General features: G+C 41.0%; 1 long non-coding RNA gene across 1 annotated transcript; it reads right to left on the bottom strand.

Moving 5' to 3' along the window:
• Window positions 1-13,829: 13,829 nt before the first annotated feature.
• LOC307020421 lies at window positions 13,830-15,599 on the bottom strand. Its single transcript, XR_013802887.1, has 2 exons — window positions 15,192-15,599; window positions 13,830-14,256 (listed from the first exon to the last, which is right to left on the bottom strand). It is a non-coding gene; the product is annotated as an uncharacterized lncRNA (long non-coding RNA).
• Window positions 15,600-21,098: the final 5,499 nt, after the last annotated feature.

Here is a 21,098-nt window from a genome sequence, read left to right as displayed (position 1 = left end):
TCTTGTGTAAAACTCTCGCGAGAGTTTGGCTGAACGTCACGTGGCTGAATGTTTACTTTTGGCAGGCAGCCTTTCAGTTACGATCGTTAACATCAGTTGGCCACAGCAAATGATGGTGAGAAGCCAAACTATCTATTAATTATGTCAATGACAGGGAGTGTGATTGTTGAAATAGGGTGTTAGCGGTCTTGTTGGTGTTCAAAGAAGAATGACAACACTGTAGATCACCAACACTATGGTTTATTTTTTATTCACAGGCAAGTCAACGTTGTCGCAGTAAGAGTCCCAAGATAGCTCCTGGTGCAATAAAATGTTCCCTTGCAGTGTTTTACTATTAAGTCTGATGTTTCTCTATTAATATTGCTGCTGCATTAATGTGTATGTTGCATCATGTAACTGCTGTAATGTGTTTCCGAGCTGCTCCGATTACAACGAGAACGTGACCTCATATTTAAACTAGACGGATCCTTTCTAGCCATAACCGGGTTACAAGGCGTTCGTCTTGTGCTGCATTTACTTGCACTCGGACATTAGAGACTTTCTCTCATAAATGTCCGATGAGCCACAACTTTTCTTTCAAAACAAAGCTGCCAACTGGGGTGGCAAGGCCTATTTTGAGGGTAGCAGTTGCCCCCCCCATGCCAAACTAGGCTACTAGCTACAGTACAGATGCAACTAGATGAGCTGTTAACTCTCGCTCTGACTTTTTTTTTTTAAACAAACGCATTTTTCCCACCCGCATTCCGCGAAGACCCGCCCTACTGTGCCTCTGATTCGCAGACTGTTGGTGGGGGGAAAAAACGCTGACGGGATGCTGAATGTGATTGGACCAATGCGTTGACAGACACACACAGACAGTGGAAGAGCGCTGTTTGTAGTGGACATAGCGGAATATTTTGACTCGTTGCGTTGTGGCGATGTCTCGCAGATAACACATATGAAAAGTATAATTTGCTCAGAGTCCAGAGACAGTTGTGGTTCGGTCCGGATCCGGATCGGAGTCCGGACTTTGAGGATGCCTGATCTATAGTAACGCAGTGTAGGCGGAGCCGTGACGTCATTTTCAATGAGCTCCCCAGAAAAACCACACAGCTGTTAGCTCTTAGCACTCAGAGCTCACAGCTCTTCATATCTGTTCAGAAACTAGACAAAAGTTAAACAAGTACAAACCACATACTGTCTGTGTCATGGCGAATACAGTCGCTGGTTTATTTATGTCTGTATAGGCCGTTGTTGTGAGTGTGGACGGTCGGAGCATTTACAACGTTAGCTTAGCCAAATCTCCATTAGAAAACACAAATTTAAAAGGTTTTTCGCCTGCCGTCTGTCTGCAGACTTGTCAAAGCCTTAATTCATGGTTTTTACTATCCGGTATCAGTATGTTGTTACTTCGGCATCATTTTGAAACGTGTATTACAATTAAATCAAGGTCAAATATGTTCATCTTGTTGTAGTTGTAGCCCCCTTGAAAGCGATTCTCTCTCTAGTTTAGACTGCGGTCAAGCCAGCCTCCACTCGGAAAAACCTAGTGAAGCCAGCCCTCACGTGATATTGCGGTGCGCGAATATCCTATGCATTACGGTAGACTCTACCGTAATGCATATTTTTTTTTGACTCTACCGGGTAGAGTAAAAAAAAAATCCTCCCTCTGTGTTTAGATGAGAATAAAACAAAAACTGTCAAGTATCAAAGACTCATTTCACTTCAGGGTGATAGCAGGACATCCCATCTAGTCACTCAGAAAAAATCAGGACATTCTGATGTAGAGTTTCAAAATAAAAGACCTTTGAAATCTCTATTGTATGAGTTATCATCCATGTTTTTAGATGAGAATAAAACAAAAACTGTCGAGTATCATAGATCCATCTCACTCCAGGTTGATAGCAGGACACCCCATCTAGTCACTCTGAAAAAATCAGGACATTCTGATGTACAGTTTCAAAATAAAAGACCTTTGAAGTCTGATATATGAGCTATCATCCCTGTTTTTAGATGAGAATAAAACAAAAACTGTCCAGTATCATAGATCCATCTCACTCCAGGGTGATAGCAGGACACCCCATGTAGTCACTCAGAAAGAATCAGGACATTCTGATGTACAGTTTCAAAATAACATACCTTTGGGGACAGGGATGATAGCTCATATATGAGACTTCAAAGGTCTTTTGTTTTGAAACTCTACATCAGAATGTCCTGATTTTTTCTGAGTGACTACATGGGGTGTCCTGCTATCACCCTGGACTGAGATGGATCTATGATACTGGACAGTTTTTGTTTTATTCTCATCTAAATACAGGGATGATAGCTCATACAATAGAGATTTCAAAGGTCTTTTATTTTGAAACTCTACATCAGAATGTCCTGATTTTTTCTGAGTGACTAGATGGGATGTCCTGCTATCACCCTGAAGTGAAATGAGTCTTTGATACAAAACAGTTTTTGTTTTATTCTCATCAAAACACAGAGGGATGATTTTTTTTGACTCTACCGTAATGCATAGGATATTCGCGCACCGCAATATCACGTGAGGGCTGGCTTGACTAGGTTTTCCCGAGTGGAGGCTGGCTTGACCGCAGGTAGTTAAGCATACTCAGCCCGACTCAGCCTGGTTGTTCCTGGCCCAAGAACCACGATTTTATGGGGCCATTACATCACCAGAAGTCCCAATTTAAGGGGTAATTTCTCTCCAAAAAATGTTTTACTATCAACAGCCCCACCAAAAATATTTTCCACCAGCCGCCACTGCATGCCGGTGCGAAATCACACTTGCCTGTTATAACACCTCAACCCTCACATCAAAGGACAGACATCAAAGGCTAATTAGATTAGACAACAAAGGGATGTGAGGGGATGGGGGCGAGAAAGTCTCACGCACAACTTCAAAGAGACTGCCTTAATCAACACTTAGATTAACATCAGAGGCTTATAACACACCGGTGTGAAATCACACCTGCCTGTTATAACACCTCAACCCTCACATCAAAGGATTAGACAACAAAGGCGCTACACAGGGGGGCATTTCACACCTACATATGATGACACCTAACCCCTCACATCAAAGGATCTCACAGCTAGGTTTGACATCCAACTCGAACAAAGGGAGGCGGGACTTAGCTCATTAGCATAATTGGGGGCAGGCCCACCTGTCACTTTTTATGCATACTAATGAGACGAAAGGGGTATCATTATTACTACTCACACACACTCACTATCTTCTGCTCAACTTCATCGAAACTGTCTTAATTAACACATAGATTGACATCGAAGGCTAATTCGATTGACAACAGTAGGTAGACTACAATGGGGCATATCAGGGCGGCATGTTATAACACCTCGAACAGTGGTTCTTTATAGATAACACATGGAACAATGGGTCAATATGGGGGTCATTATAGATAACAGCTTGAACAATGGGTCAATATGGGGGTCATTATAGATAACACCTCGAAACAATGGGGTCATTGTGGGGGTCATTAGCAAACAAAGGGGTCATTAGAATAAGTAGTCACAGTCTCAGGCACCTGTCAATTTACAGTAGTAGCAGGTGTGACCTGTCACAGTTCCTGTCACTTTTTATGCATACTAATTTAATTGAAACAGGATTGGTAATACTACTCATTGATGGTCCCCAATGAACAGATTATGGCATTTGTTATGTTTTGAAACCAAGCAAGTTTCACACATTTCAAGTGAGTTAAAAGTGCAATCCTGAAATATGTCATATAGTCCAAAGTGGACTATGGCAAGGAAAAGCACAAAAGCTTAAAGCTTCAAAGCTGTACTGATAAAAGAAATGAGAACATATTGTAAATCAAGGCAAATATTATTTGAACCAGCTCATGGTTTGAAATGGCAAACATTGAAAGGCAAAAGTATTATTAAAACCATGTAGCCTACTACATCATCACCTTGGTCCCATCATATACGCTGGGAAGAGAATATTTACTGTGCTTGAAAACTGGTATCACATCATCATATGAGGTTGACTTTGTGACCTGGAGAACATTTCAGCTGCAACATTAGCTCGTTGATAAGCTTGGGATATGAGATCTTTTTGTAGCCATTCGTGGTGAAGGCATCTGTGCTATTGTATGCATTATTTTTGACCCAACATTTCTACATGCATGGCAGAGTATGGCACTATTTTCACATGAATATTCTAGCCATTGTCTATTCTTATGCCACGAGCTACAAAATGACCGCCTTACCCCACTGTACTGGCGGGTACTTGTTTAGATATACCTGGGCAGGCTCTGTTTTGCCGTGTTATCCCAACCCAGTCTCATAAAAAAACGTGCAAAAACTACGTTGGTCCACAACTTGGGACGTAGTATTTCTACAAAAACGCCTCTGAAGTTGTAAGATCCCTACGTTTTTTTTCCAACACACTCTCACTCCATACACGTCCGGGAGCGACGCTTGGTCAGGGTCCCCGAGGCGTGCAGTTGTGACACTCCTAGGCTCCTCCAGCTTCATAAAGGGACGCAAATAGCTTTCAACTGATTGCAATGTATTCCCATCTGCGGCGGGATTTGACGCTCATGGAAGCACGGCATTCGTTTGTGTCGGCTGCCCTGCCCTTAAAGGCAATGTGAGCGTCCATTCCCATTGGATAATGGAGAATTGTACACCCGGAAGTACAGATTGATTTTACAGTGATATCTGCACTACTCATCGACTAAAAAACACCAGATTATCCTTGTTACACAACGTTGATTGGTTTAAATTGTGTGCAATGCTTTTGTATTTTTCCCCTTCGATTCAGAGAAACAAATATTTGTTCTGAGTAAAGGGTGGTAGAAGACACTACACTACCCAGAATCCCCAGCTATCGTTTAGGACTACACCATGTGCTCTGTTTGACAAACCCCATGATTAGTTCTCAAGCTCTGTGATTGGATGTTGGAGTGGCAGTGCGCGAAGTTTACACGCGTCAAACAGCACTTTGAAATGGAATGAAACCCATCGACGGCACACTATCCAAATCAAGACTCGAACGTCAAGACCCCCCCTTAGGTCACAGGCTTCTCCAACAGTGCAACACAATAAAACAGATACACAGAAAAGATAGTGCAAGTAAATTCAAAAAGAAAAATAGTAAAATGTTAAATAGTGCCATAAGAGTCTATAAGTGATTGGAATATGATATATTAGACAAATAATTTCTAAGTAGCAGCCAGATGAATGTTATGGACTTTGTTTCAAAGTTCAGGTGTTTAATAGTCTTCTGGCCTGTGGGATGAAGCTGTCCCTGAGTCTGGTGGTTTTAGTCCGGATTCTGCGGTACCGCCTGCCAGACGGCAGCAGACAGAACAGTTTGTGGCTGGGATGATGGGGGTCTTTTATAATCCTGAGGGCTTTCTTTAAGGTTAACCTGGTATTTTTACTCCACTACATTTATTTTAGTTACTTTACAGATTTGGATTAACGATGTGAAATATAAACAACCCTTAAATCAGACTTTAGTTACACCTGAGCAAAATTCAGGGAAAGGTGATTGTCAAGTGCCAACAACCAGGAGAGATATTTGATAGTTGGTGCTTGAGAAGACTAAACATTTATCTGCAGATCCCTATAAAGCATATTCATTACTCGTTATTCTCTAATTGTTCATCAAAAACTGTATATGACGGCTATTTTGCACATCCCTTTCAAGATTTCAAGATTTTCAAAAGTTTATTGAAATATCATACACAACTAACTGTAGTTATGCAATGATGACAAACTTGGGTCATAGGTTCCTCAACAAGAGATCTATCAATATGTGTGTACCTCCACCATTAAACTGTCATATTCTGCACATTTCTTATTCTATCTACATACATCTTAGAAGAGTATAATAAATATGTATAATATCGGTTAAAATAAGTGCTTCAACATAGTTAACATTGCAGGAAAGTTGATTGTCCAACCCAGTCTCATAAAAAAACGTGTAATAACTACGTTGGTTCACAACTTGGGATGTAGTATTTCTACAAAAACGCCTCTGAAATTGTAAGATCCCTTTTTTTTCACCATTCATTCCAATGGCTGGCGTCTATGTCACGTGATCTTAAAATTTCTCCCTGCAGAAAAAAACATGGCGGAACTTCGTTTTATTCTCGGTGGAAAATGCCTATTTTAAGGTTAGTTTGGCCATTAAAGTTTTGATGTCATTTGATGTGAGAAATATGAGTTGTTATTTCAGATTATGTGTGCAGTGGATGTACATGATCTTTAGTTTGCGAGTTATTACGAAGATTACTTCAGGAAAATGTGTCTATACAACGTTTTAATTGTTACCAAGGTGGTTGCTAGGGATGCTGCTATCGATATTATTTCTGGTACGTTGAGTAACTGTTTAATGGTGTTATCTTTATTGCTACCCCCTTCCCCGTCAATTTATAGTGTTGGTCCACAGCGCAAACGTATTAGTTTAACAAAATCTGCATCTAAAATTGTTGCATATACGTTATTTTCCCGTTTTCGCCATTGGAATGAATGGTGAACAAAAAACGTAGGGATCCTACAATTTCAGAGGCGTTTTTTTAGAAATACTACGTCCTACGTTGTGGACCAACCAAGCGGCAAACTCTGGGGAACAGCCAGGATGCCAATACGGAAATGCAACACACTGCAGTTCATACATGGGCCGCTAGGGACTGACTGCAGAAAGGAGCCATTTCCATAGACCCCCATGTTAAAATGCCCAACTTTACAGCAGAAAAAAACATGTTTCTACCCATGGATGCAATAAATATTATTATCGATATAGTTAGATTCCACCTTCATGATTATGAATCTGTGAGTGAATTGTTTTCTAACACGACCCTATTTATATTAGGTCTTAAAGTTTTTGCATAAATTAGGGCGTGGTCACTTTGATGGACATGTACATGCCTCACTGTCAGCTAACAGCAACGTGTCCAATCTGCTAGGCTACAACCATAGAGGCTACAACGTTAGTTAGTCATAGTACTGTTGACCCTTTAGCTTTAGCCGTCTTCATGGTGATTGTGCCTTTTAGGGAATATTGTTAAAAATACCAGACAATTAAAATGTTGTGCTGTGCGCTTGAATGTACTAACAGAACTCCCAAGAAGTCTAAAATGATAATATTATACATGTTAATCCCGTTCGCAGGTGTTTTTGTGCTTTGTAGCTTATCTTGTTACTTATTATTAGCCAGCTAAGGACGTAACCCTTTATACATTTTAGTTTATGATTCAGCCTTGGGTAAGACTTTTATAGTTCTATGGCTATGACGCCCATAATGCTAAACGGGAGCAAATGTTAATAGGGGACACAATTATCCCAGTGGTGGCCGCCAGAGCTAACGGACTCAAGCCGCAGGAGGCTAGCTCCAGCCGGCGTCCCGGAGCTAGCCCACTGCGGCTCCGTTAGGTCCGGGCGATGGAGTCCGACGTTATAACTGGAGATCAAGGAATGCAGCGAAACGCAGACTTGGTTCGCCCGCTGTAGTATTAGCTAAATAAATTATGTTGAACAAGGCTCATTAAGCTGAACATCGCCACAATTGTTCTGCTATGTATCGGTACTTCTTTTCTTAACGTGTGAATGACAAGCATTAAGAATAACAAAATATAGCTAATTCTGTTGCAGATTGTCTCATTTGATCATGAATGTAACGTTTATATAGGGGAACTACACTGTTAGCAGTAACTTGGTATGCATGTATTTCATGTTAGCTTAGCTTCTTAGCCTGAGCTAGCTCTGTTTACTTCCAGTTCGGAGGCAGCAGGTCCCGCCTCGGCTCCGCTTCTTTGCCCTTATTTGGAGCAGGCGGGATTAGACTCTGACGTCGCTGTCAAGCGTTAGTGGCCGACTCCGCCTACTAAGGGCTTCTCGGCAACTCTGCAGAATCCTATGGTTGACGTCACGGACACTACGTCCATTTATATATATAGTCTATGGGACAAACGTAGTTATTACACTTTTTTTTGTGAGACTGGTTTGGGTGTCCTGGCACCTGCGGGCCGCAGACTCAGAGGGGCGGCGTAGTTTCGGGCGACAAAGACTGCTGCTCCGGGGGCGAGAGCGGTGAGTCAGGCGGGAGTAAGCTAGTGTCCACAACGGAGGGTAACGTGATGTCCCCATCTGACCTGTTGCTACTGTCTGCAGTAGATTCAGTGTTGCTGGCGTTTAGTGATGGTTGCTTTAACCATTTTACTATAAATGATTATCCACAGATGTGTGTCACTGCTGTGGAAGCACTTTGGAAATGATGCACGCGCAGTGGAGCAGGTCACGGCCACCTGACACAATTTTTTTTCTTTGTATTTTTCGCTCCGTTCTCTTTTTTGAATAGAGGGTGTATAACATTCAATTGGGGGTGCAATGCATGCCTATGCATCCCCGAAGATCCCGACGCGAAGCCTAAAGGGTAAACACACAATCTAATCTACCCGCACAATTTGTCCCTGGTGTCGGAATATCTCGCTATGTTAGCACATTCTTATAAAACAAAACCAGGGTTGCCAACTCTCACGCATCTGGCGTGTGACACACGCTTTCACTCTCAATCTCACGCTCTCACGCTGCCCAAACTATTCTCACGCCAAAAACAAGAATACCGAAGACGAGAAAAGGTTTTGAAAACTTTTGTCACGTTAATCGTCTTCTCAATAGAACATCTTTGATAATGTCTTCTGGCCAATCAGAATCAAGATAACGGCGTGGTGTTGTTGCAGGAAGTCCCGACGGAGAATACTTTTGCTGTAGTACATCTCTATAAACATCGATACAACATTACGCGTTGATATAAATCAACACGTAATGAAATAAGACACCACGGTTTGATGATTTTTTTTATTTTATTTTTTTTATTTGATGAGGTGTGTGGGCTGTCTTTCATGTAGCTGTGTCCCAATTCAGAGGCTGGGTCCTCCTGAGGACCCAGCCTCGCAGCCCGCGGAGGACCCAGCTTGGGTCTTCCGCGGACTGCGAAATGAGACGGTCTACGGAGCATGTCCTTGTACGTCACCGGCAGTTACCCCTACATTTTGCCGCCCCCGTCACCTAGCAACCAGCTGCAGTCACAAGTGCCGGTAATAATTTCTGACACCAGGCAAAATATTTTCAAACTGTTTTCAAAACTGTTTTCAAAACTGTTCAATATGGAGTCAGATCTAGCTGTACTTATTTTGGTGTTATGTTTAAATTATTTTCCCGAGGTCGCAACAGGCCCCCGTGAAGAGGGCTTCATTGTCCCCGCGCATCTGGATAAATTGCGCAGTCTGCTCCTTGCTCCCTATCAAAACAAAATAGTTGCAGTGAGATTTGTATAACAAAAGCAGTTAAATAAATAAATTAGCTTTATAATGAATCCCAACAATATGAAAACCAAACAGGGTTTAGAAATATTTTCACTTCATATTATTTTACATGTAATATAAAGAAGAAATCTCCAATTGCCCGTATATTTAAATACACAAATTAAATAGGTTTACTTTTCTTTCATGTCGTTTACTATTTGGGTGAGTACATTTAAAAACGAATCCAGCTGAAACCGTTGTAGCCGTTGATGGGACGTTACAAGCCATATATTTTTTTTAAAACTCATTCGTCACCGTCACCCGTTGCATCCTGGGATATGGTAGACCGCGGAGTGTACATCAGATGTATCCTCTAAATCTGGGGAAAGAAGGCTGCATTTGCGGGCCGCATTCGGAGGAGTCTTGACTTTTTTTTGAATTGGGACAGCCTTCGTTTGGCGGAAGTGACGTATGCGGTCTCCGAATGCATCCTCAGGAGGATGCGTCCGCTGAATTGGGACACAGCTACAGAACAATGGAGGCTATCCACCCTTGTCCACAATGTAAAGTAATTCACACAGCCTCTTCTCTCAGTGAGCAGCAGGTTCAGCTTTCAGAACAAAGTAACAAAAAACTAAAATGGCATTAATTTTTTTTAATATCTCGTGTAGTAATACCTAGATTAATTTTTTTTCTTCTCAAGAGAGTACCAGAATGTGTATTTTATGTTAGTATTTCAAAAATATTCCTGGGGGAGAATACCCCCAGACACAGGGTTCCTGCAGGTTTCGCCAACTCAAATTTAAGACTTTTTAAGACCTTTTTAAGACCACTTTGAATAGAATTTAAGACCTATTTCACGGCAAAAAAGTATGAAGGAAAATTGCTATGAAAGAAGAAATACGTCCCATAATTACTTACAAAGTAAATGTATTCATGTTCAACATAAGAACAATGACTGAACATAACAGCATAACAGTACAGAACTGTGTTAGCGTGTTAGACAAAAATGAGTATGTGTGTGTGTCTCTGTGTGTGCTTGTGTGTGTGTTAGGGCTGTGCAATTAGTCGTATTTTAATCGCAATTACGGTTTTGGCCTGCCACAATTACGAAAACAACATAATCGGAAAAAAAGATAATTTTGCTTTGCTACTGTGTGACAACATATTTGATCTAATTTATTTTAGTCTAATTTATATTTATTTATGTTTAGTAGCTTGTTTGTTGAACTTTTTTATTGGTATTTATTATTTTTGATATTATTTATTTAAATGTATCATTTATTTAATTTATTTTTGCATTGGTTTTTCAGTTGAATTATACGTTCAGGGTAATCAAAAGTTAAAAAGATACTGTTCAAATTATTATTTGTTTTAAAGTTCAATAAAAGGATGTTTTCAAAGTCAATGGATAGTTGTATTTAATAATCTTGATATCAATTATTGACCAAAATAATCGTGATTATGATTTTTGCCATAATCGAGCAGCCCTGGTGTGTGTGTGTGTGTGTGTGTGTGTGTGTGTGTGTGTGTGTGTGTGTGTGTGTGTGTCAAGAGCTCTGCTGCCTTGGCTACAATCTTTCATTGTTGCTGTTGTATGATTGTTTTTTAACTACGGTATTTAGCGTCTACAGCACCTCCACTTTTAGGGTTGATGTAGTAGACTCAAACGTCGCCCGCAGGTCCCCCGGTGTTGTTGTGGGAGCTGCTGCACTAGCTAACGCTGCACTAGCTAACGCTGCATTAGCAAAACAGACGCTAATTTATTTTGCAAAAGGTGCAGCGGGCTTCAAACACGTTCCCTTCACTGGTTTCAACCAAGTACTAAATTCGATGTTTTCCAAACAAATACGGTTGAACTTCCCCATATTTATTTGTAAGTAGATTCGAAATACCTGAGTTTCTGACTGCCGCTAGCTGAAGCATGGTTGCTAGGTTAATAGCTGGGTGTTCTCCGATAAGGGGACGGGGGAAATAAAGTTAGTGATTACTGGTTCCATGTTGATTTATTTCAATACAAATTGTTGGGGGGAAATGAAAGGCTCTTACCGTACTGGTTACTTTGCAGCCCGGACATTTCCCCCAAAACACATTTAGACGCTATCGCAACACAGAAGTACCTGTCAAATCCGATCATTTTTAAGACCTTCTAAATCATATTTAAGACCTCTCTTATTTTTTTGGTCATATTTAAGACCTTTCTAAGGCCTTAAATTCAGATTATCAAATGTAAGACTTTTTAAGACCCCGCGGGAATCCTGCAGACACCTCTGCAGGGGTTGGGTTTTCAGCATGTCAACTCTTTCACCTGTGGGGAAATTGCAAGATTGGCTCCAGATCGCCCTTTTTATTTACTACAGTTCAATTTGGATTGAGACAGGGAAATAAACTAAACCTCACGCGTGGCGTTTCACTGTCAAGGGGAGCGTGTATGTAATAGGCGCTTTCACACCGCGGTACTTTTCCCACAAAGGTTCATGAGAACTTAGTTCATCAGAACTCTTTAGTTCTGATCGCGTTCATCAGAACTCTTTAGTTCTGATGAACTAAGTACAGATCTCGTTCACACCGGAATATGTCCCTGGGGGTGGATTAGGCCAGAGCCCTAGAGAGAAAGAGTTACGACACTCTTTGATGTCGCCGCCAGCCGGTCACGTGGTTTATGTAGGCCGGGATAGTTCAAAACGCACTTCCGGGGCAATGCTTCTCTATGGGAAAAACAGCACGAACATGGTCAAAATAGTCATAGATTAAACCAACGCTGTTATTTTTTAAAGATTGCTTTCATATTTAAATGATGTGGTTACACTTTGTATGGATTGGCACTATTTCCAAGTTTCGTTATTTAACGATATGTTGAGGGGAAAGTGTGGTAGCACAAGCAGGCTATGTTGATGTCGCTGCCAGGGCAGTCACGTCCGTAGTATAGTTGCGCTGCGCTGTCATGTTCTTCTATGGGACAGACATGTAACGATCAACTATCTAAAAATAGTTCTGTTAATTAAACGCACAAGGGGTTCTTGAATGAAATATTATAAAAGGTAAACAGAAATAATAAACGGATAATCTGCTCTTCCCACAAAATAGTCCCCACGGAAATGTATTAACTAAAGTCTATATGCACACATAATAAACAAAGACAGGTTTTCTGCGTTATTCAAATGTATTCAAAGTTTTTCGAGACAAACAAAACAAACAAAACCCAACAAAAAGTCCACTCGCGATACATTGAAATTGCCTTTACCGCCTAATCCAGGCCATAGTGTAGTTCATTGATACAAAAAAAAGGCTGTTGCTCCTGCGCCGGTCGGCGGCAAAAACAGAAATGTTTGTAGGCCTTTTTAGGCTATAATCCACAAAAAAGGAAAACACGATGATCGGCATGGCACAAAGGAGCGATCTCACAATAGAGGTTTCTCAATACTCAAATTTCCTCTCCTCGACTCCTTTCCTCGACTCCTATCCTCGATACTTACTCCCACCCACAGGAGATGCGAGCGGAGGACTGAGGAGGGAAACCGAGGAGAGAGGAGGGGAAGCAGCAGGCGTTTAGAGAAATGAGAACTCCTCTCCTTTGAGCGGTAATTTTAAAGAGACGTCCATCGATGATGACAGGAGGCACAGCAGCACTCTGATGGACAGATGTGTTCATGACGACTTATATATATTTACTTTTAATGCATTGACAGTGCGGTATAATGAGACAATAACAGGCTACAGATGCGGACGAATACACACACACATATATTTATATAAATATATACAATTTCAGAATCAAACAAATATGAGAGCACTCTCATAATAACGTAACAAAATCAGAGACTGGATATCCCCCCAACCCCCCCCCCCCCCCTCTCTCTCTCTCTCTCTCTGGTCGCTGAAATGGGGAATAGAAATTACGGGCCAAAAGTTGTATTTACAAGTATTTAAAGTAAGCATAGGATACCAAACCAACTGAGACCCGTCTGTCCGCCGCATCTACGGACTGTACAACACACACACCTACACACTGTACCACACACACCTACACACTGTACCACAAACACCTACAGCTCCTAAAGCATAATCAGGCTACAGCCGTTGTGTATTTTATTATGTGAAGCACTAAATGGTCTTAGAAAGATATCGACTCTTTGTTTGTAGTTATCTACTAAACTAAAGCAAATACAGAGAGTAGGCCTGTTATACTGAGTGATATATATTTTACACACTGCTCTGCTTTCTGCATGGACCTCACAGCTGTTCTCACTGTAAACATCGCGTCGCGATGAAAGCAGTTACTACAATAATATCCAGGGGATGCATGCAGAGCTGTCATTGGCTGAGATAAGTCCGGCCGTGCGTCACGCCTCCACCGTTCCCGGAAATGCATCCGTGGAGTAGCCGTGTAATGTTGTGAATCGAGTGGCCTGTGTTTGTCGTCCATAACATACGCCTGCCCATACCATAACCCCGCCACCACCATAGGCCATTCGATTCACAACATTACCCTAACCCTAACCCTAACCCTAACCCTCACACCAGATACTGACTAGTTTTCGGACACCCCCAGACCCCCCCAATAAAGCAAAAATGCACGTTTCAGAGTGGCCTTTTATTGTTGCCAGCCTAAGGCACACCTGTGCAATAATCATGCTGTCTAATCAGCATCTTGATATGCCACACCTGTGAGGTGGGATGGATTATCTCGGCAAAGGAGAAGTGCTCACTATCACAGATTTTTTCAGATTTGTGAACAATATTTGAGAGAAATGGTTATTTTGTGTATGTAGAAAATGTTTTAGATCTTTGAGTTCACCTCATGAAAAATGGGAGCAAAAACAAAAGTGTTGCGTTTATATTTTTGTTCAGTGTATTTACAAAAAAGGGTTAGGGTAAGCAACTATTTACAAAAAAAAAACATCTGTTTCGGGGCCTGAAGATCGGTCCCAAGGGCAGATGGAAACCATTCCAGACAGGACTGGTGATGGCCACAACAACATTCCTGGAGGTCCAGCATAACCTGTTGAGACAAGGGCACAAATTTGTTCTCACAAGCCGCTTCACTCGAGATTGCCTGGAAAACACATTTTTGTCCATTCGTCTGAGGAACTCTGTCCCAACACCTGTAGAGTTCCAATATGCACTGCGCGCTGTCACCTCCGCCAGCAGCAGCAGCAACAGCCATGGCTGACATATGAGGCTGAATAAAAAAGTGCTTATTATTTTTTTTAAAGTGTTTATTTTGTTAAAAATAAACATTTTGGATGCATGAACATGTTTTAGGCTCATCCTTCATTCACTGCTGTAGAGTAGCCTGTTCAGTATGCTATTATTTTTTGAAGACTGAATAATACCTTTGAAGAACAATCATTAAACTAGTGTGTATATTACAATACAAAGGAATCTATCCTTGCATACCATCAAGCATTAAAAAGTAGCGCTAGGCTAGTTGTACAGTACAGATGAGTTAACACGGAACAGTACAAAAAAAAACGAAGTACATTAAACATGTCACATAATGAAATGTTAGTATATATCCCAAAATGCAATGAAATATTAAATGAAATATTTATCACAAACGCCACCTCATTTCTACAAGTGCTAGCATTTAAGACATATCATACAGAAAAAGCCGACTAAGGATGGCTGACACGGTCAGGTTCAGCAGATAAAAAACAAAAAAAACACATGATCAATCAAAATCCTGCTTGTTAGTTACCCAGCATCATATAAGCTGCTAGCGATTCATTACTGAAATCTTACCTTCAAAGCTGACGAAGTCGCGCTAGCTAACTAGCAGGTAATGCTAGCAAAATTGGTTGTAAAAACCAAGATAAAATATAGATAATTACGCTGTGCATATACAAATGAAGACCAGTATAAGCATCATAAAGGGCCTCTGAGACAATATAGACAGTTGACAATTCAAAAGAGTTCGATATTTCAGCAACTTACCTCTGGAACTAATCGACGCGCCGTAAGTCGCTTTGGATAAAAGCGCCAGCTAAATGCAATGTAATGTAATGTAATGTAAGTGAATGAGGTCCAACGCCCAAATGACAATATTTGGAACTATTTCGATGTCCATACCCCGCCAATTTTTACAACGGAGGTCTATGGGAGTGCCGTAACTCTTATCTCTCTATAGAGGTTTCTCAATACTCAAATTTACCCTCCTCGACTCCTCTCCTCGAGACTTGGTGCCGCCCACAGGAGATGCGAGCGGAGGACTGAGGAGGGGAACCGAGGAGAGAGGAGTGGAAGCAGCAGGCGGTTAGAGAAATGAGAACTCCTCTCCTCTGAGCGGTCATTTTAAAGAGACGTCCATTAATGATGACAGGAGGCACAGCAGCACTCTGATGGACAGATGTGTTCATGACGATTTATATATATTTACTTTTAATGCATTGACAGTGCGGTATAATAAGACAATAACAGGCTACAGATGCGGACGTATACACACATACATATTTATATAAATATATACGATTTCAGAATCAAACAAGTATGAGAGCACTCTCATAATAACGTAACAAAATCAGAGACTGGATATCCCCCCAACCCCCCCCCCCCCTCTCTCTCTCTCTGGTTGCTCAAATGGGGAATTGAAATTACGGGCCAAAAGTTGTACAAGTATTAAAAGTAAGCATAGGACACCAAACCAACTGAGACCCGTCTGTCCGCCGCATATACGCACTGTACAACACACACATACACACTGTACCACAAACACACCTACACACACCTACTGCTCCTAAAGCATAATCAGGCTACAGCCGTTGTGTATTTTATTATGTGAAGCACTAAATGGTCTTAGAAAAATATTGACTCTTTGTTTGTAGATATCTACTAAACTACAGCATACAAATACAGAAAGTAATGTAGGACTGTTATACTGAGTGATATATATTTTACACACTGCTTTGCTTTCTGCACGGACCTCACAGCTGTTCTCACTGTAAACATCGCGTTGCGATGTAAGCAGACAGTTGCTAAAATAATATCCAAGGGATGCATTCAGAGCTATCATTGGCTGAGATAAGTCCGGCCGTGCGTCACGCCTCCACCGTTCCCGGAAATGCATCCGTGGAGGAGCCGTGGAGGATGCATCAGTGTCTCCTCGGTTAGAGCTCCTCCAGAGAGTCTCCTCGATGCTCGACGCTCGGTCCTCGAAGTGCATTTAGAGAAATGAGATGTCCTTCAAAATTCCGCGCTGCAATTCATTTCCGGGTCACTACCGGAGGACTGAGGAGTCGTGGAGTCGAGGAGGGGAAATTTGAGTATTGAGAAACCTCTTATGACTCTGGATTAGGCAAATGAAGCCGCTGACGTCACTTCTTCTTCTTCTTCTGCTTTGGGTTTACTGGCAGGCCGCAAACCACTTCACGGCGTATACTGCCGCCCAAAATCCCCGGCCGGAAGTCCCCGGAGTTGGGGACTGGCTTCAGTAGAAGCTGCTGGGTTATGGCTAGAAAGGATCCGTCTAGTGTAAATATGACGTCACGTTCTCGTTGTAACTCTCGTTGTAATCGGAGCGGCTCGGAAACACATCTACAGCAGTAACATGATGCAACATACACATTAATGCAGCAGCAATATTAATAGAGAAACATCAGACATAATAGTAAAACACTGCAAGGGAACATTTTATTGCACCAGGAGCTATCTTGGGACTTTTACTGCGACAACGTTGACTTGCCTGTGAATAAAAAATAAACCATAGTGTTGGTGATCTACAGTGTTGTCATTCTTCTTTGAACACCAGCAAGACCGCTTTTCAACAATCACACATGTCAATCACACATGTCATTGACATAATTAATAGATAGTTTAGCTTCTCACCATCATTTGCTGTGGCCAACAGATGTTAACGATCCTAACTGAAAGGCTGCCTGCCAAACGTAAACATTCAGCCACGTGACATTCAGCCGAACTCTCGCGAGAGTTTTACACAAGACGGATCCTTTCTAGCCATAACGAAGCTGCTGGGACTCCAAGCAGCTTCTAATGAAGCCTTCCGAGTAAATCTCCAGAACGCCGACACCTCCTCATCTCCACCGCTTTATTTTGTGTTGCCATAAGTTAGTCTCTCTGCGTTTCTGCACTGGGCTAATGCTAATGCTAATAATGCTAATGCGAGGATAATAAAATGGTGGCTTCACAACACTTTTTTTGAGTTTTACGGGGCGTGGTTTGCAATCCACCCGGCCAATCAGAAATATAGCTCTTTTCTCACAAGAGAGCCGCATGAGAGTCCCTGCTCTCTAGCAGGGACGGAAAAGGGGGGGAAAAGGTTCTCATGAATTAATTTTAGTTCCGGCTCTTTTTGGTGTGAACGCGACATTTCGGAACTATATCGGAACTAAGGTGGGAAAAGTACTCCGGTGTGAACGCGGCTATTGCAAATACTGACTTGAGCCCCACCACTGTTTGGGTTATCCCTACTACACAACAAAAATACTCTGGAGCCGCAACTGCCGACCCGTATTGCGCATGCGCAGATCTAAGGTCCAGTAGAAATGATAAAAAAGTAAAAGTCTGCTGCTTATTGTTCTTCTAGGCCAAAATATTGTCAAAGAGTATATGAGAGTGAGAGTGTGTTAATTAATATATTTGGCAGTTTGGAGTAAGTCTGTAGGTTTGTCTGTGTGTGTGTCTTTCATGTATAGGCCTCTCACGATAAATAATTTTGTTGGATACATTTTCCCGGAAATTATTGCGATAAACGATAATATTGTTGGCACTGTTGTATGACCATTTTAGACCACTGACATAATGATAATATATAATAATAATTCAAGTACATCCTTTCAAACTGCTAGTCACATCCTCATGTAAATGGCAATTTATCGAGTTCATTTTTATTTATCGTACTATAAGTCCATTAATTGCTTATGGCAAACAATAAAAGGCACACAATAAAACAGTGGAAACAAACATGTGTTTGACTTTCATTAGTGAATGAAACTGTTTGCCCTTTATAGTCTGTGTCCAATATTGTGTATTTGTATATATTGTATATACAGGACTGTCTCAGAAAATTAGAATATTGTGATAAAGTTCTTTATTTTCTGTAATGCAATTAAAAAAACAAAAATGTCATACATTCTGGATTCATTACAAATCAACTGAAATATTGCAAGCCTTTTATTATTTTAATATTGCTGATTATGGCATACAGCTTAAGAAAACTCAAATATCCTATCTCTAAATATTAGAATATCATGAAAAAGTATACTAGTAGGGTGTTCAACGAATCACTTGAATCGTCTAATTAACTCGAAACACCTGCAAGGGTTTCCTGAGCCTTGAAAAACACTCAGCTTGGTTCAGTAAACTAAATCACAAGTATGGGGAAGACTGCTGATCTGACTGCTGTCCAGAGGACCGTCATTGACACCCTCCATCAGGAGGGTAAGACACAAAAAGAAATTTCTCAAAGAGCAAGCTGTTCACAGAGTGCAGTTTCAAAGCACATCCACAAAAAGTCTGTTGGAAGGGGGAAATGTGGCAGGAAACGCTGCACAACCAAGAGAGATGACCGCAGCCTTAACAGCATTGTGAAGAAGAGTCGCTTCCAGAATTTGGGGGAGCTTCAAAGACAGTGGACTGAAGCTGGAGTCCAGGTATCAAAAGTCACTGTTCACAGACGTGTCCGGGAAATGGGCTACAATAGCCGTATTCCCATGGTCAAGCCACTTCTGAACTCAAGACAACGGAAGAGGCGTCTGACTTGGGCTAAGGAAAAGAAGCACTGGACAGTTGCACAGTGGTCCAAAGTCCTCTTTTCAGACGAAAGCAAGTTTTGTATTTCATTTGGAAGTCAAGGCGCCAGAGTCTGGAGAAAGGCTGGAGAGGAGCAAAATCCAAGTTGCTTGAAATCCAGTGTGAAGTTCCCACAGTCAGCGATGGTTTGGGGAGCCATGTCAGCTGCTGGTGTTGGTCCACTGTGTTTCATCAAGCCCAGAGTAAATGCAGCTGTGTACCAAGAGATTTTAGAGCACTACATGCTTCCGTCTGCTGAAAAGCTCTATGGAGATGAGGAATTCATTTTCCAGCATGATCTGGCACCTGCCCACAGTGCCAAAACCACCAGTAACTGGTGTACTGACCATGGCATTACTGTCCTCGATTGGCCTGCAAATTCCCCTGACCTGAACCCCATAGAGAATATGTGGGGTATTGTGAAGAAGAAGAAGCTGAAAGACACCAGACCCAACAATGCTAATGAGCTAAAGGCCGCTATTGAAGCATCCTGGGCATCCATAACACCTCAGCAATGCCACAGGCTGATTGCCTCCATGCCACGCCGCATTGATGCAGTAATCCGTGCAAAAGGATTCCCAACCAAGTACTGAGTGCATTAATGGACATTTTCAAATGTTTGATTGTGTTTTGCTGTTATAAATCTTTTTTTTTTACTTGGTCTGAGGAACTATTCTAATTTTTTGAGATAGGATTTTTGAGTTTTCTTAAGCTGTATGCCATAATCAGCAATATTAAAATAATAAAAGGCTTGCAATATTTCAGTTGATTTGTAATGAATCCAGAATGTATGACATTTTTGTTTTTTTAATTGCATTACAGAAAATAAAGAACTTTATCACAATATTCTAATTTTCTGAGACAGTCCTGTATATGCTAAGGTCCCGCTGCTGACACGATAGCAGTCATTTCGTGCGCATATGTGTAATTAAACCCATGATATCAAAATCTCACTCCAGCCAGGTACCCAAAGTTGGCAACCCTGACAAAACACCATTTAATTTCGGGTTAAAATGTGTTGTAACTGCGTTACTGAGCATTCTAACGGGTAATATATTACCCACATTTCATTAGTAATGCGTTACATTACTTTGTTACAGCAAAAAGTTAGATATTACTGTAACTCTGTTACTTTTGTAACGCGTACCAACACTGGTTACAATACGTAACCCTCTGTTTTATTGGATTTGCATAACCGTTGAGTAGCAGTAAAGCACTTCTGTGTTGAAAACTCTGTTTTACAATTGGCTTGGAACTTCAAAAGGGCAGGTGCTCAAGTCCCTTTTGGAGTCTATCTGTAAATAATAAAAATAACAAACGTATCTTTTAGAATTAAGGTAGAAGTAAGATTTCTGCCGTTACTAAAACATGTGACATTTCTACTTTGCATATGTGTCAGTTTTGTGGTTGGTTACCAGAAGCTCCAGTTTTAAGCCACATTTTTGCGAGTTATCAGATATACAAGCTTAGCATACGATAGCTTTAAGCTCACAGCAATCATGAGATTTAATTGGTCAGTTTATAATTCAATGTAATTTTTATCTTAAAAGTATTGTTATTATAGCCTACCAATTTAATATAATTACAAAACATTAAACAAATATTAATAAAATATTATTATTTTGTGTTTTATTTGAACCTGCTAAATAATTAGATCTAGAATAAAACAACTGAAAGGCACATTTATGAGATCAGTTGTACCAGTAGTAGTAGATCAGAATTAGAGTAGGTTGCATTTGTTGGCAAATACAATTCTTAAATACTAAAATTGAGGCAATGTGGAAACAGGCCACTGTGGAGGAAATGCAGGATGTAAACACAACTCCTGAATACTGTTGTCTTCCCCTGAAAATGTGACAACTTATCTTATGAGAACTTATGTGATCCTTTGAGAGACAGAGGATATATGTACAGACATTAAAAATGAAGATACTAATGGGAAAGAAGATCACAGTATTGACGAGAAAGCCCTTTTATGAACACCTTTGAGTCAGAAACCATTAGTAGTCAGTTTTCTTACTGAGTCTTTTGATACAGTCAAGGAGCAGATCTGAGACTTTACAAACTAGCCAACATATAATAAATATGTTTCCACTG

Source organism: Notothenia rossii (assembly GCF_949606895.1).
Source record: "Notothenia rossii genome assembly, chromosome: 1".
Taxonomy (NCBI): Eukaryota; Metazoa; Chordata; class Actinopteri; order Perciformes; family Nototheniidae; genus Notothenia; species Notothenia rossii.
This window is presented reverse-complemented; position numbering and strand designations above follow the sequence as displayed.